The sequence below is a fragment of the Cavia porcellus genome, unplaced genomic scaffold (genome assembly GCF_034190915.1).
Source record: "Cavia porcellus strain 051 isolate PalLab524CR breed Dunkin Hartley unplaced genomic scaffold, mCavPor4.1 scaffold_5, whole genome shotgun sequence".
NCBI classification, from domain to species: domain Eukaryota; kingdom Metazoa; phylum Chordata; class Mammalia; order Rodentia; family Caviidae; genus Cavia; species Cavia porcellus.
Window position 1 is genome coordinate 2200892 of NW_026947488.1, and position 13410 is coordinate 2214301.

The following is a 13410-nucleotide window of genomic DNA, read 5'->3' on the forward strand; positions in this document are numbered from 1 at the left end:
TGGTAGCAGATGGCTGCTTACTTCAGGCATCCAGAAAGCAAACACAGAGAGAGGCAGAGAGAGTAATGGGTTGGCGGCAAGACACAAACTTCAAAGCACAGCATCAGTGCCTACTTCCTCCAGCTGGGCCCTGCCCCAGCCACTGAGCTGCAAATTCATCCGCGGATGGGTTGGCGATTATCCAGTCACCTCCTGGCCCCAGCTCTGGTACTGCTGCACTGGGAACCCAGCTCTTGAGATACCTGAGTCTTTATACTTAAACTGTAACGTCAGTCCTCCCAGGTGTCTGCCCAGCCCTGCACTTCTAAGAGTCCTGGTCCAATGCACGGGTCCTGGCTGCCCAGAAGCCCATAGGCTGTGAGTCAATGACCCCAGAGACAATGTGCGGCTGCTTCATCCTTAGAAATAACACAGGCAGACAGAGCCTCGGCAAAGAACTGTGGGCTGTTTTTCTTTAAGCAGCATCTCCCTTCCTTAAGTCCAGAGGGAAAAATAACCCAGGCAGTGAGCTAAGAATGGCATCTCTGGCCAGGATGCCCTCCTGTGCACCCTGGGAACTCCAGGTCAGAGGTCAGGGAATGTCCTGCTACCACCCGGCGCCCAAGCACAGCATCGCTTACTATAAGCCCCACCCACCCTGGGGTCCCCCATCCCTTCCTCCTGGCACTGCCAGTGCCCATGCCCTGAAAGCAGTTCCTGCCACACCACCTTTTAAAGCTTCTTCCACTGTGCCACCTGCATACGCCTGTGTGCGATCCATGTTCTGTTCCGTCAGAACCTCCGTCCAATCGGCCCCAAAATGCTCTGCCGCCTCCAGGAGTACTCACACTCAGGTCTTACAAATGCATCTTTGTGTTATTCTTAGAGAAAGATTTCTAATGGTTTGGGCAACGAGTGACTAGAGCCGGAGACTGGAGTGATCGCCCTGTAAATTCACTGAAGTATAATTGTATGAAACTTGTCATCTATCAAAAACCTGCACGGTGATGCGCCCTATAATCCCAGCTGTGGGGGAGGAGGCAGCAGAGTCACGAGTTTGAGGCCAGCTTAAGTAATTTGAAAAGACCCTGTCTCAAAATAAACAACCAAATAAATAAATAAGGACTGATGACGTGGCTGAGCGGTAGAGCACCTGTCCTGAATGCACAAGGCGCTGGATCCAATTCCCAGGATGCAAGACCAAAACCAAAAAGGCGGGACAACCTAGACAATCAAACCAATAATGCAAATATTCTAATGTCACTTCTGAGTTTAAAAATTGATTCTGGGGCCAAGGATATAGCTCGGCGACATAAGCACCTGCCTAGCAAACACAAGATTGTAAGTCTGACTCCCAGTACCCAAAAAGAAAAGAAAAGGAAAAGGAAAAAATTAATTCTGAATATAAATTATTCCAGGCCAGGGATTCAGCTCAGTGGCACAGCATCCATTTGGAAAGCATGAGGTCATGAGTTCAATTCCTGGTACCAAAATAAATAAATAAGTAAAATTGTTGGGAATAATACAACTCTATTTCATGACTCACAAATCCACAAGCAGGCATACTACGGAGAGAGGCGTGCCGAGATCACCCACACCAGCCGCCACCCTGTACAGCACTGAAGCGGAGAAAGCTCCCATTATGTTCAGCGACAGCATTTGGTCCTAGAAAGGACATGATCCCATCTAACTCTCAACTTCCCGGGATGTTCTCCTGCTGGCAAGTCTAAGTAACAAGCATGAACTCTCTAGCTTGCCAGTTCCTGGGAGCACCCTTGCTTGGCTGGGGCAGCCAGACCACCACACAAGGGACCCTCCACAAGGCCTAGTCCTGGCCCAAGAGGCCACACTCAGTGCGGAGACCACAAAGCCAGCTCCCTCAAGGTAGCTACAGGAAAGCCGTGCAGGAGCTGGGCAGAGGCAAGTCCTGCTTCCACGCTTGCTCACACGGGGAGGCACATAGCCCACTTCCAGGAGTGCGCGGCAGAAACAAATGGAGACAGCAGGGCCACGGGCAGCAGGCCCCCGACGGAGCACCTGAGGCCCAGGCCCCCACAGCCAGCAGCACCTAAGCTCAGGGCTGACAGATAAACCCACCCACGGTGCAGGGTAGAACAGAAGCTAGCCAGGCGAGCCAAGGCCACCATCACATTCCCACAGGGACATCAGTGACCCTGCGGGATGACCTGGCCACATCGCCCGGGCACTGTCCTGTCAGACCCCAGACAGATGCTACGGCAACACTGAAATGTTATCAGAGCACAAACAGGAAATAAGGGTCACTCGTGAACCTCAGGGTGACAGCCTATTATGCAACGCGCAGAAGCAGCTCTCTGTAGAAATTAAAGGGCGGAAGGTCTCGGACCAGGACGGAGGATGAGAAAGCGAAACGGAACAGTAAGACAAGCCCAGTTCTGCTGTCTGAGCGCACTGCAGAAAAGGCCAGTGGCTCCTCGGTCGGCCACGCTGGAAAGTGGTGGGAGCCCAGGCTCTCTTGGTCAGCACCTCCCATGTACGGCACTAGCGGGCTGGGGGTGTGAAGGTCAGGGCCCCTCAGGGACTTTACTCCTCCCATGACCACATGAGGCTTTGGGGGAAATGCAGTGACAAGGGTGGCTGACCCCACTACACCCTTCTGAAGACTAGGCTTTGAATGGGATGCCACAGAGGAGCCGACCCGGCCGAGTCCAAAAGCACGGCGCCTTTCCCTGTGTGCCCTCACAGAACCGCGCTATGCTAACTGTTAAAAAAAGACTGGACAGTCATATGCTTGTCTTTCTAAATAAAAGCTTACTGGTTATTTTTGCAATTTTGAATAAATTTATTCATTTATTTACTTATGTATTGGCTTTTTGAGAAAGGGTCTTGCTAAGCAGTTCAGGCTGATCTGGAGCTCACTTTGTAGCCCAGGCTGGTCTCAAATTTGCAACAATCCTCTTGTCTCAGCCTCCCAAATGATGGGATTACAGGCATGCACCACCATGCCCAGCGAAATAAACTTCTACCTTATTTTTTTTAGGTACCGAAGATCAAACTCACAACCTTGCACTTACCAGGCAAGCACTTCAGCCACTGAGCTAAATCCCAGGTCCTTGAATAAATTTATAATTACATAAACAAACTCTTCTCTATGCACAACAAAAACCTCTTTTAGAAACCAAGTGTGTGTGACCTGCCTCCGCTGGCACCATCTGCACACGGGCACCCCAGTCTCTGCCCGGAAGCACACCTCGGGGACAGGAAGGACTGAGCATGGCCTTCACAGGACGCTGGCTCCTGACCCTTCCTAAGACAGCCTAAGACAGTTAAGCCCGGCTGTACCAGTGCTTCCATTACAGTGCTCTCTTTGTTGTTTTATTTTTTGGTCTTTTTTTGTATTTTTCCTTTTTGGTACCGGGAATCAAACTCTGGGGCTCGTGCTTGCCAGACTGGGACTACGCTGCCAAGCTCCATCCCGGGCCCATCCCGGGCACATGCTCTTTTGCAAACAAGAGGAGTAAGCTCCACGCTCTCCACTTCCTCAGCTTTCACGGCGTCCCAGCTTTCTTCAAGATCCTGCGGTTATTCTTAGTCTGGGCCCGTGCGTAATTCATCACAAAGTCAGCCACTTAATTCTACTCAGCACTTAAAGCCGAGTAACAGGGGAACACATTCAGCGCTCCACGCTAATAAAATGGCCATCAACGCACAGCGGCTGAGCACCCACTCGAGGTACTGCATTAAGGCTGCAGCCAACCAGGCCTCCGCCAGCGCAGAAAGCATTCATATTTGGAATTAGTGCAGGACACAGAAACTTTCGAGATCTGAGGACAGCGAGTGTTTCCACTCTCGATGCCAGCAGGGTGGCCTCGAGACCAGGCAACAGGGAGCCAGGCTTGGTGCACACTCAGAGCCCCAGCACACTGGGAGGCTGAGGCCAGAGCGTCACAGGTTTGAGACTAAGCTAGGCAACTCAGCAACTTACGTGAGACGCTGTCTTAAACACTACATGTAAAAAGGCCAGGGTGCAGCTTAGTGCAAAGGCTCTGGGTTTAATCCCCAGCACCAAAAAAAAAGAAGAAGAAGAAGAAGAAGAAGGAACGAAGGAGGCAAAGGGGAGGCCCAGCAGGGTCCTTGGACAGCAACAGGAGGGCTGTGATGTCCCTGAACCAGACAGCTTCAAGCCCACTGTCTACATGGGGCAGGTTTCCTCAAATACCATCCTCAACTTGATCACATGGCTCATAATTGACTGCCAGTGCCAGAAAGGTACCCCACACCCCAGGAACATTATCTCAGAACCCAATACAACACATTTCCAAACTCACACGAACGTGACTCTCGCTCAGTGACACTCGCTCTGAACAGCGTCATCACTATGCAACACAGCAAGACACAGTTGCAACGCGCCCAAGGAAGCGTTGCGAAAGTTCTGGGTGGGAACTCGCTGCAGCTCGCAGCTCGCCACGGCCTCAGCAGAATCAGACAGGTGGGCCTGCGCCCTCCGGCGCTGCTTCGTGTGCATCCCTGACCTCAGACTCCAGGGCCTTGGCAGGAGCACAGTAGCAGGTGTGCGGAAGTCAACAGAGCCACGAATCAGGACAGCAAAGGAGCCTCGCGTGAAAGGCCACCGTCCTGCAGGCCCCCATGTCCTCAGGCTCTCTCGGACATCCGTGCCCTTTCGCCGGCTCCCTCTCCTGTGGGCGCCATTCCAGGCCCTCTCTTCTTGTCTTGCCCAACTTCCCCTCTGTCCCCTGGAACCGGTTCTACTGTTCTGAGAAATTTATCATCCTACAATCAGCCCTGCCCAAGACTCTCAACCGTACTTCCTGGGCACTGCAGGGGTGAGAGTTCCAACCAATGTCGGGAAATAAATCCACGACCTAGCACCACACCCCCACCAACCTCCTGCTAAAATTAAGAAATAAAAAGGAAAAATGCTAATTTCTGATGGTGCTCATGCCCCCCTGCAAAGATGATTGAGCCAGCCATTAAGTTTCCGGGGTCCCCGATCCAAGCAAAAATTCTGACCCAACTCTGAGTCCCCGCAGTGGGAAAATGGTGCTCCTTTTCCTCTTCCCGGTGTCCCAGCCTGGACACCGGATCTCACATTCACCTTGGTTTTAAGGCAGTGATGGACATCACTTCTAGCCAAATGCAGCGGCATAAGGTCCCAGACTGTAGTGGCCCCTTCCCACGGCACACCGGCCTTTCCTTTACTTGGGAAAGGGCAGCCGCATCCCTGGCGGGCTCCCATCGCTGCCTTCCTCTCCCGACCCCGGAGCCTCCGAGGGCTCTAGAATCCATACTCAGCACAGCCTCCCCACCAACCCGCATCCTCCATGCTGTTCTCCCTAGAGTGCCCCTTGACAGCCCATAACACATTCTCTCTGGCCATCTCCCTCAGCAGCAAGAACAGAAGCTCCAGCACCCGGGCCAGGAGACACAGGGTCAGGCGCAGTCAGTGCCCAGCGCTGTGTGCCCTCCCCGCCCACCCCAGCATTCCTTAGACACAGACGGCATGCCTGGAGTACCTTTCTCAGAACTGACCAACAGGCAGTACGCTTCTTAAAGGAGACAGCAAGGAGGCAGAGGCTCAGACACCGGTGACAGTGCGCACACATACGTCCCCACACCCAGTCCCCTCTGAAGGCTGCTCCACCAAGCCCCACTCAGGACTGTGTTGTCTGCACTATCAGAAGTTCCAGCGAGAGACACGAGTGCTTTGAAACTCTGCCAAGTGACCCCACGTCACTTTGGACCTGGAGGGAGAGGGAAGCAGCGTCCTGAGGTCCGTGAAAACACTGCCGTGAACTTCTCCGTGTGCTCACCTCGAGCTGCAGGCACGGCCGCCAGGTCACGACTTGAACCCAAACAAGGAGTCTGATAACGCTGTGACGCTGACACATGAAGTGTTTTGAGCAGGCAAAAATGACGGCACAGACATTAATTAATTACTTTACACGCAACCTCCATTTCAAGTCTCACACTAGGGCCAGGGATACAGCTCAGTGGCACAGTGGCTGCCTGGCAGGCACAAAGTCCTGAGTCCAATTCCAGGTACCAGAAAACGAATGAATGAATGAATGAAGAAAGCAAGTGAGTCTCAAACTAGAAGGTGAGATAATCCTAGGGCTTAAGTATTGTTTGTACGTCATACACCAGCTTCCTCTTTGTCTCAACCGCACAGCACACTGAGTTTTGGAATTAAACCTTCCGTTTGACAATCAGTGCTGAGGCTACGTTAGATGTCCACATCCAAGTGGAGGCGTGGTAAGGAGGAGGAGACCGTGCCACACGCCCATCAGAGCTACCCACAGGGGCCCTCGGCAGGTCACAGTGGTCACAGCCTCCATGTGCAAGATCTTTTCATGAGACCCTTAGCCGGTGGCCCCTCATTCCACAGTAACTAACTTCTAACAGAAGACTAACTTGCCTACCAAAGACTTCCTGGTTTCCTCTCTATAGTGCAACTGTGTGTTTTCAGTGTCATCACCGGGGTCCCCTCGGCACCTCCTAAGTGGAGGAATCAGGAATGTCCAGAGGGCCTACAATGTACAGTCGCCTGATGCTGTGTTTTCATGTATATTTCTCACAACACTCACTTTACAGCCAAAGCTATGGGAGAACAAACAGTGACTTTCCTCCTGCTCAACAGCCCCGGGCACAGGACCCTGGGGCCCCGCCCCCACAGGGCCCTGCACAAGACAATCTCATGCATGCAGTGTCAACACTCTGAAGGCTGTCACCACTGACTCTGCTGAAAGACATCGTCCCCAACTGCCTCATACTCACCCCAAAAGGATGACATGGCAGGACAAGGCTTTTCTGGGACACCAGAAAAGTGATTTTCAAAATGCAGTAAACTCCATTTGCAGCCATCATAGAACACAAACTCATGGAAAAAGAAAATCTGCTTTCAATTAGTTGAATATAATAAGACTTTAAAAGTCGAGCAAGTCTTAGGGACTATCCAAGACACTTTTGCTACAGGCATGAAGAGGAGACAGAATGAAAGTCAAGTGGCACTTTTCAAACACTGGAAGAACACTGCTCATTAAAGCAGGAAACAGCACAGTGTGATGCCCTGGGGAGGAGGGAAGAAAAACACCCAAGCCCACACAAGTCTGACTGTACAAGAGCCCATGCAGATGCGAACCACAAGGAAAACCTCATCCTTGAAGTTACATCCACACTGCCTGTTCAAACCCACCCTTTTCTCTCAACAAACACCAGCAATCTCACTAGTAACAAAGGCACTGCACAGCAGGTAAGGTATTTCCACAAAATCCAGAACAGCCAGATGGAGGACGGATTTCATTTTACAGGAAACAGAATGGTTTTATAAACATTCCAGCTCATGAAAAATGAAAATCTGTCGCAGGTGCTACAAGAACCCCCATAGCAGGCAGCACAATTAGAATGTTTTCCACAAACTTTTCAAATGACAATCTTCTCATCAATATCCCTGGGACCACGAATAAACCAAAGGCACAAGAGGATCAACTCTGAGGCTGAGGACACTGTTTAGCAGCTGTGTACTTGCCTATCATGCATGAGGTCACAAAATAAAATAAAAGAATGTGAACTTGAGAGCCATACTGCTTTGATTTAAATCTCTAAACCGTAACTCACTGCTGTGTAACCTGAAATAAATTACTTAACCTCTCAGTTTCCTCATAAATGATCAGAAGATAACACAAGTGCCTGTCTGGTAGATTGCTCTAAGACTCACATGAATAAGGCTCTTATAACAATCTGGAACAGTAAGTGTTAAACACTTTATCATCCCCTCAAGTAAGTGCCAATATTAACAGAAGGCTACGTGAGGCAAACAAGGAAGGTAAATCTATGAGATGCAGCCACCCATTTCCTCGTCATCGTGTTTTGATGACAACACCCATGACAGGCAAAAGAGGAAGCACCACCCTCAAGGTTCCTGGTCCCAGCAAGGAAAAAGTGAACTAAGGCTTCGGGACCCCTAAGTGCCAGAGGCTGCTGCCGACACAGATCCCTGTCTCCTCTTATCAGCAAAAGCAGATGGCACACGCCAGCCAGGGTGGGAGACAGGAGAAAAGGCTCAGGCAGCCAGGAACAGCAAGAACCCTTGGTTCCGGCATCTGGGTCTTGTTAGCATCCCAGACACCCCTCCTCTCAAGCTGCTCCCTCAAGAGCTCCAGTGAGCTGAACAACATGCAAGAAGTTTGTGTCGAGCGGCAAGTAAGGAGCCTGCTTCTGCAGCCAGGCCAAAGTGGCCGCAGGAAACTCGGGGACCCAGTCCAGGGCTTGATCTCCACGTTCAGGACAGAAGCCTGAGGCCACCTAACACCAACTATCTGCTCTACACACGTTAGCTGTCCTCACTGGGGCTTACAAACTTACACGGCCTAAGGATGTATTCTTCCCAATGTCCCAATGTCACAGTGGTGAACGAAGTCACCTTAGAACTCAGGCTACCCAAGAGACGCATCAGATGAAAAGTTCCCAGCAGTGGGCACGACTGGACAGCATTCACGAGTTAAGGACAGAAACAAAGGGGAAGGGGTCACACAAGGTGGCTCCAGAGAAGGACACGAGAGGAAAAGGCAGGACAGGGTTGCGCGGATCCGTTCGCCGTCCACCCTGTCGCGCGCACACTGCTGACCCTGCCTCCAGGCCTCAGCCACGGCTCATGGGGCCTCGCCTGGGCGCCCGGGGCCCATCTGGCTACGGCGGGCGGGCGGCCTCCAGGGTGGACAGGCCCGTGCGGACCTCGCAGCCCAGCGCGGGAAGGAGGCCGAGGCCCGAGGCCGCGACCCTAACTTTCCCCCTCTCTCTGGGTGCCAGCCGCGGCGTAGGCCGGGACCGCTACGGCCTCGTGAGGCCTGTCCCACCCGGCCGCGCCTGCCCGGTCCTTGGGATCGCCCTCTGCCTGAGGACGGCCCACCCACCTGGACGAGCTCCCCGCCCGCTGCACCGCCGAGCCCTGCGGTCGCAGAGTCCCGACCCAAGGCCAAAAGCCCGCAGCTCACAGCCCGCGACCCACTGACACCGAGGCGGAAGTGCGGCCCGCCGCCTCGCCGATCGACAGCAGGCGCAGCCATTCGTTGAGCGTGGCGCTGTCACGTCGGCCACCTTCTACCCAATCAGCGCCAGGCCCGAAGGCCCCATTGTGGGCGGAACTATGCTGATCACGTCGCCTGGGTGACCTCTCCCTCCGCCCCCCTCCGGAATCCCGCCTACACAAGGGAATGACTGCGCGCATAACCAATCACTGCAGAGAGAGGTGGGGTTATGCAGATATGACCAGGGAGGGGCGGGCCAGAAGGCGGGAAGGGCGTGCCCGAGGGAGAGGCGAGTTTACAAACAGTGAGTCAGGTGGTCCCGGGTGTAGGTGCCAGGTGGCCGGCGCGCTGCGAGGCGCGTGTCTCCGCTGCCTGACCCCGGGTGTGTGCATGTGTGAAGCAGTGGGGGGAGTATCTTCCAGATACTAGCAACGGGCAAATGCCCAGTATCATCCCTCCGCTCCGCCTTGGTGTGTCACTCGTCGCTTACCACAATCCTGCGTCAGTGTAGCCCTGCAGGGTCAGCCCTGACACTCGCATTTAAAACCCTTCAGAGCCGGGCGTGGTGGCGCACGCCTGTAATCCCAGTACTGGGGAAGCTGAGGCAGGATGATCATTGTGAGTTCGAGACCAGCCTGGGCTATACAGTGAGCTGAAAGCCATCCTGAACTGCATAGTGAGACCCTGCCTCAAAAAGACATAAATAAATAAATAAATAAATAAATAAATAAATAAATAAATGCCTTCAGCTCCATTGCCCTTCTGTGGTGCCTGCCATGCAGGCAGAAGTGCGGGTGGCACATCTGGAGCTTGTATTCCTGCCTGCTGTCAGACCTCAGAAAGGTTATCTTTTTTTTTTTTTTTTATCGGTACTGGGAATCAAACTCATGGCCACCCATTTGCAAGGCAGGTGCTTATGCTGCTAAGCTAAATCCCCAGCCCCCCAGAAAGGTTCTCTAACCTCTCTAAACCTGTGAGCACCTAGAGTTCCCTTTGAAAAAGTGGGTTCCCCTACCATCATGCCATTTGACCAGAGGTCTGGTTTGTGATGAACAGAGAGAATGAACCAGACTCAGCAGCTGGTTGCGGTGAGCACCAGCCGGTGTCCTGATCAAGGAGGCTCAGCTCCAGGCTTCACTGCAGCTGCAGAGAACAAACCGCAGGAGGAACCGGGATCAGATGGCTCTCATTCGCCCCATAGGCCACTGCAGAGCTCTGAGAAGCCCAGGGCTGCTGCTCAGGGTCCAGCTGCCAGAGGAGCCAGAACAAAAGAACGAAGCCAGCAACAGGAAGGAACAAGAGCAGACACCACGGGGCCACCTGGAGCCAGCTGTAAAGTTGTCTGAATAACTGTTTTCTCTTCTGCTTAAGCCAATTGGAAGTGGAGTCAAAGGGTGGTATGGGTCCCCTGAAACCACAGGAACACTGGTCAGTGACTCCTGGGCCCACAGCACGTTCCTGTACTGAGCGTGCCTGTTCCACAGAGCCAGCCTAGGCCCGGGGCCCCCTGCTCAGAATGCGTCTCTCCGCTTCCTGAAGTGTGTTTGTGAACACACAGGTCTCCCTAGCAGGACCAAAGGTGACTTGAGGGCAGGAGCCACCTTGGCTGCTTCTGTGGGCCCCTAGGCAGCTTGATGCCCTCGTAAATAGTGGGCTGCTCATGAGTGGATGGGGCCTCTGTGGCGGGGGCCCAGGCCTCTTCTCCAGCACCCCTGTCCCAGGGCCTGCACCAGGTCGCTGGGGTACCCACTGTCCTCTGGGCTGGGGAGACGTGGCAGGACTGGGAAGGAGCCCCCTGTGCTGCTCTGGAAGAGAAGCGAGATGGGAGGGAGGCAGCTGGCCTCCGAAACAAAGGCGTTACCATGGTTACCTCTGAAGAGAGCGACTGTGCCAGCAGAGGGAAGGGTGCAGCGTACAGCCCCCAAGCCAGGACAAGGACGACAGCATGGTTGCTACGGAGATGACCAGGCTGACCAGACTTGACCGCTTCCCAGGAGCCCTGGGACCAGCTCATGGTCCTAGATGCCCACCACACTCCTCTACTCCCCTCACCCAGTTCTCTAAGCTCTGACCCCTGCAGTGTGCCTCTGAGGGGTTCAGGCACCCCCACACACACACACACCATCAGCTCAAGGTCAAAGGCTCAGGCAGAGTGACCCTGCCATCTGCTCGGAGACCACCCAAGCTGCGTATGGCCATCTCCACCCTGGGGGTGGCTCCCATCACACATGGGCCCTAGGCAGAGACAGGGTTTTACCCTTTCAAACAGATGCCACTGCTGAACTCCAGGAATCAGCTAGTGCCTCCCCTGCCTGGTCCCTGCCGTCGGGATTGGGTGGTGGGCAGCTGAGGCTGAGTCCTCCTGAGCTTGTTATGGGGGTGCCCTAATGGCACTTGGGGTGATTTTGACAGTCTTTGCAAGGTCAAGAGCCAAATTACAGGGGCAGGAATGGGAGAGAAGACAGGAGTGACTTGGGGCCATGCCAGGATGAGGATGAGGAAGGCGGCGACTCTGGCCGCTGAGTGCCCTGAGTGCACACACCTCAGCTCGTTACTCCTCTGCCACAGTTAAGCCAGTGACCTCTGCACCATCACCCCACTTTACAGAGGGACAGACTGAGGCTCAGACAGATTACCCAGGCTGGCAATGGGGATGAGTCAGAGCTGCCTGGACCAGGCCCGCCCCTGCCTGGGACAAAAGGCCCAAGCATTCCTACCCATGAGGTCCAGCAGCTGTGGCTGTGCATGCTGTCCGAGGCTGAATCGTGCTGCTCTGGTGGGTCATTCTGGGGCACCTGATGGCCTCATGGGCCGTGATTGGGTGCATGCTCCCTCCCAAGCACAAGCCAACCCCAACAGCAGCCCCACAGCAAAATCTGTCTGTGATGCCTCCAGCCCAGTCATGGATGGTTAGCACCTCCTGTCCCAGCCTGTGAATTTTGGGGAGCAACATGGATGGGCCTCTGGATCTGGAGAGGACCTTGGAAGCCAAGTCAGGCCTGAGCACTCAGGCCAGAGGGCAAGGACCCCCTGACTGCATTTCTAGGACCCTCTCCTCATTATCTTAACCCAGGAGGGGAAGCTGTCCCCTCTGGGGGAACCAGGTGCCCAGTCAGTGGGGACCATGACCCATGGCCTGCCCTGGGCCACCAGCTTCCCTGTGGGTGGTCAGGGCCGCCTAGGGACACACACTTGGCTCACAAAGCCTCCCGCCCTCCTCCATGAAGGAAGCAGAACATAGGGGAAACTGAGGCTCAAAGGGCAGAAGCAACTTGCCCAGGGTCCAGCATCTTACCAGGGCAGCAGTGCCAGACTTGCCCACAACCCCCTGCCCTCCGGCCCACTGCACACTTACCTGCCTGTGGGCTTGGGCCTGGGTTTATCTCTTCATCTGGGCCCACGCCCAGCACAGCCCTGGCAGACCAGCCAGAGTCTGGCGTCCGAGAACACCAGTGCCTCCACGCCATGCCCCACCCGGCTGACTGCTGGAGGGCAGGGACTGAGGTTCTCGGCGCCCACCACTCCCACCCAGGGCTGCGCGGAGCGGGTTTCTGCACGCAGGCCTTCCTGGGCATAAACGGAACCACGTACAGGGACGCAGACAGGAGCAGCCTGGCCACGGAGGCCTGGCCCTGTCTCACGTGGCTCAGGCCGATCCCTCCCCCAACTTTCAAGTCTCCCTGCAACGTGACAGCACTCGGCTTCCCTGTCGCTGGAGGAGGGTATTTTTAGGCTTGAACCCGCCTCGTGAACAGACAAGTTATCAATAGCAGCAGTAAAGGGCTTTTTCTTGTTCTTGTTCTTTTTTATTTTTTCCCGTGTCTTTGGGACCTGAACAGTCTGCACCCATTAAATTCTGCCAGAAGATGGAAAGGAGGAAGGTGTTCCTCTTATAAACTTTTTACCCCGCAGCATCCTCCCTGCGGGGGCTTTGCCAGCCAGCTCCGTCTGACCCCATCTGACTCAGCCCCGCTCCCTACCTCTGTCTGTTGTATCGAGTTCATCTGCCTGGTGACAGGTGACAGTGACGCTGTCCCAGCAGAGGGCGAGGCTGGGCTCAGATGGGATGGAAGTGGGGTGGGAGGCCCTGATTTCCACTATGCAGCCCTGACTTCCGGGCTCCATCTAGCAGCCCAGAGTTTATGAACACACACTGCATCCCCAGCACCAGGCTGTGTAGCTTTGATGGCACCACCTCAGCTGAACCCCAGCACCCAGGAAGAGTGGGGAGAAGGGGACACTGAGGAGTCTGGGCCTGCTGTCTCAGCCTCCATGGCTGCTCCCTAGCATTTCTGGAGCACAGAGCTCCCCAGGAGAGCAGATCTCAGAGAGCCCCGTCTAAGCAGAGCCAACAGCCACCCATGCCGTGCTTCCTGGAGCACTTGGCACTGCGTGGCCCCGAGCAGAC

The 13410-nt window shown here is 54.5% G+C and overlaps 1 protein-coding gene across 3 annotated transcripts in view; it reads right to left on the reverse strand.

Moving 5' to 3' along the window:
- Window positions 1-12605, reverse strand: part of Osbpl2 (oxysterol binding protein like 2) — a 39679-nt gene extending 27074 nt beyond the window's left edge. For 2 of the 3 annotated variants that reach the window (XM_013144660.3, XM_005000394.4), the window contains exon 1: window positions 8889-9045. The gene's annotated coding sequence lies outside the window, so the exon portion shown is untranslated. Of the gene's footprint in view, window positions 1-8888; window positions 9046-12357 lie in introns of those variants that run through there. The other variant, XM_003462818.5, reaches the window with a different exon arrangement.
- Between the last annotated feature and the right edge of the window lie 805 nt (window positions 12606-13410).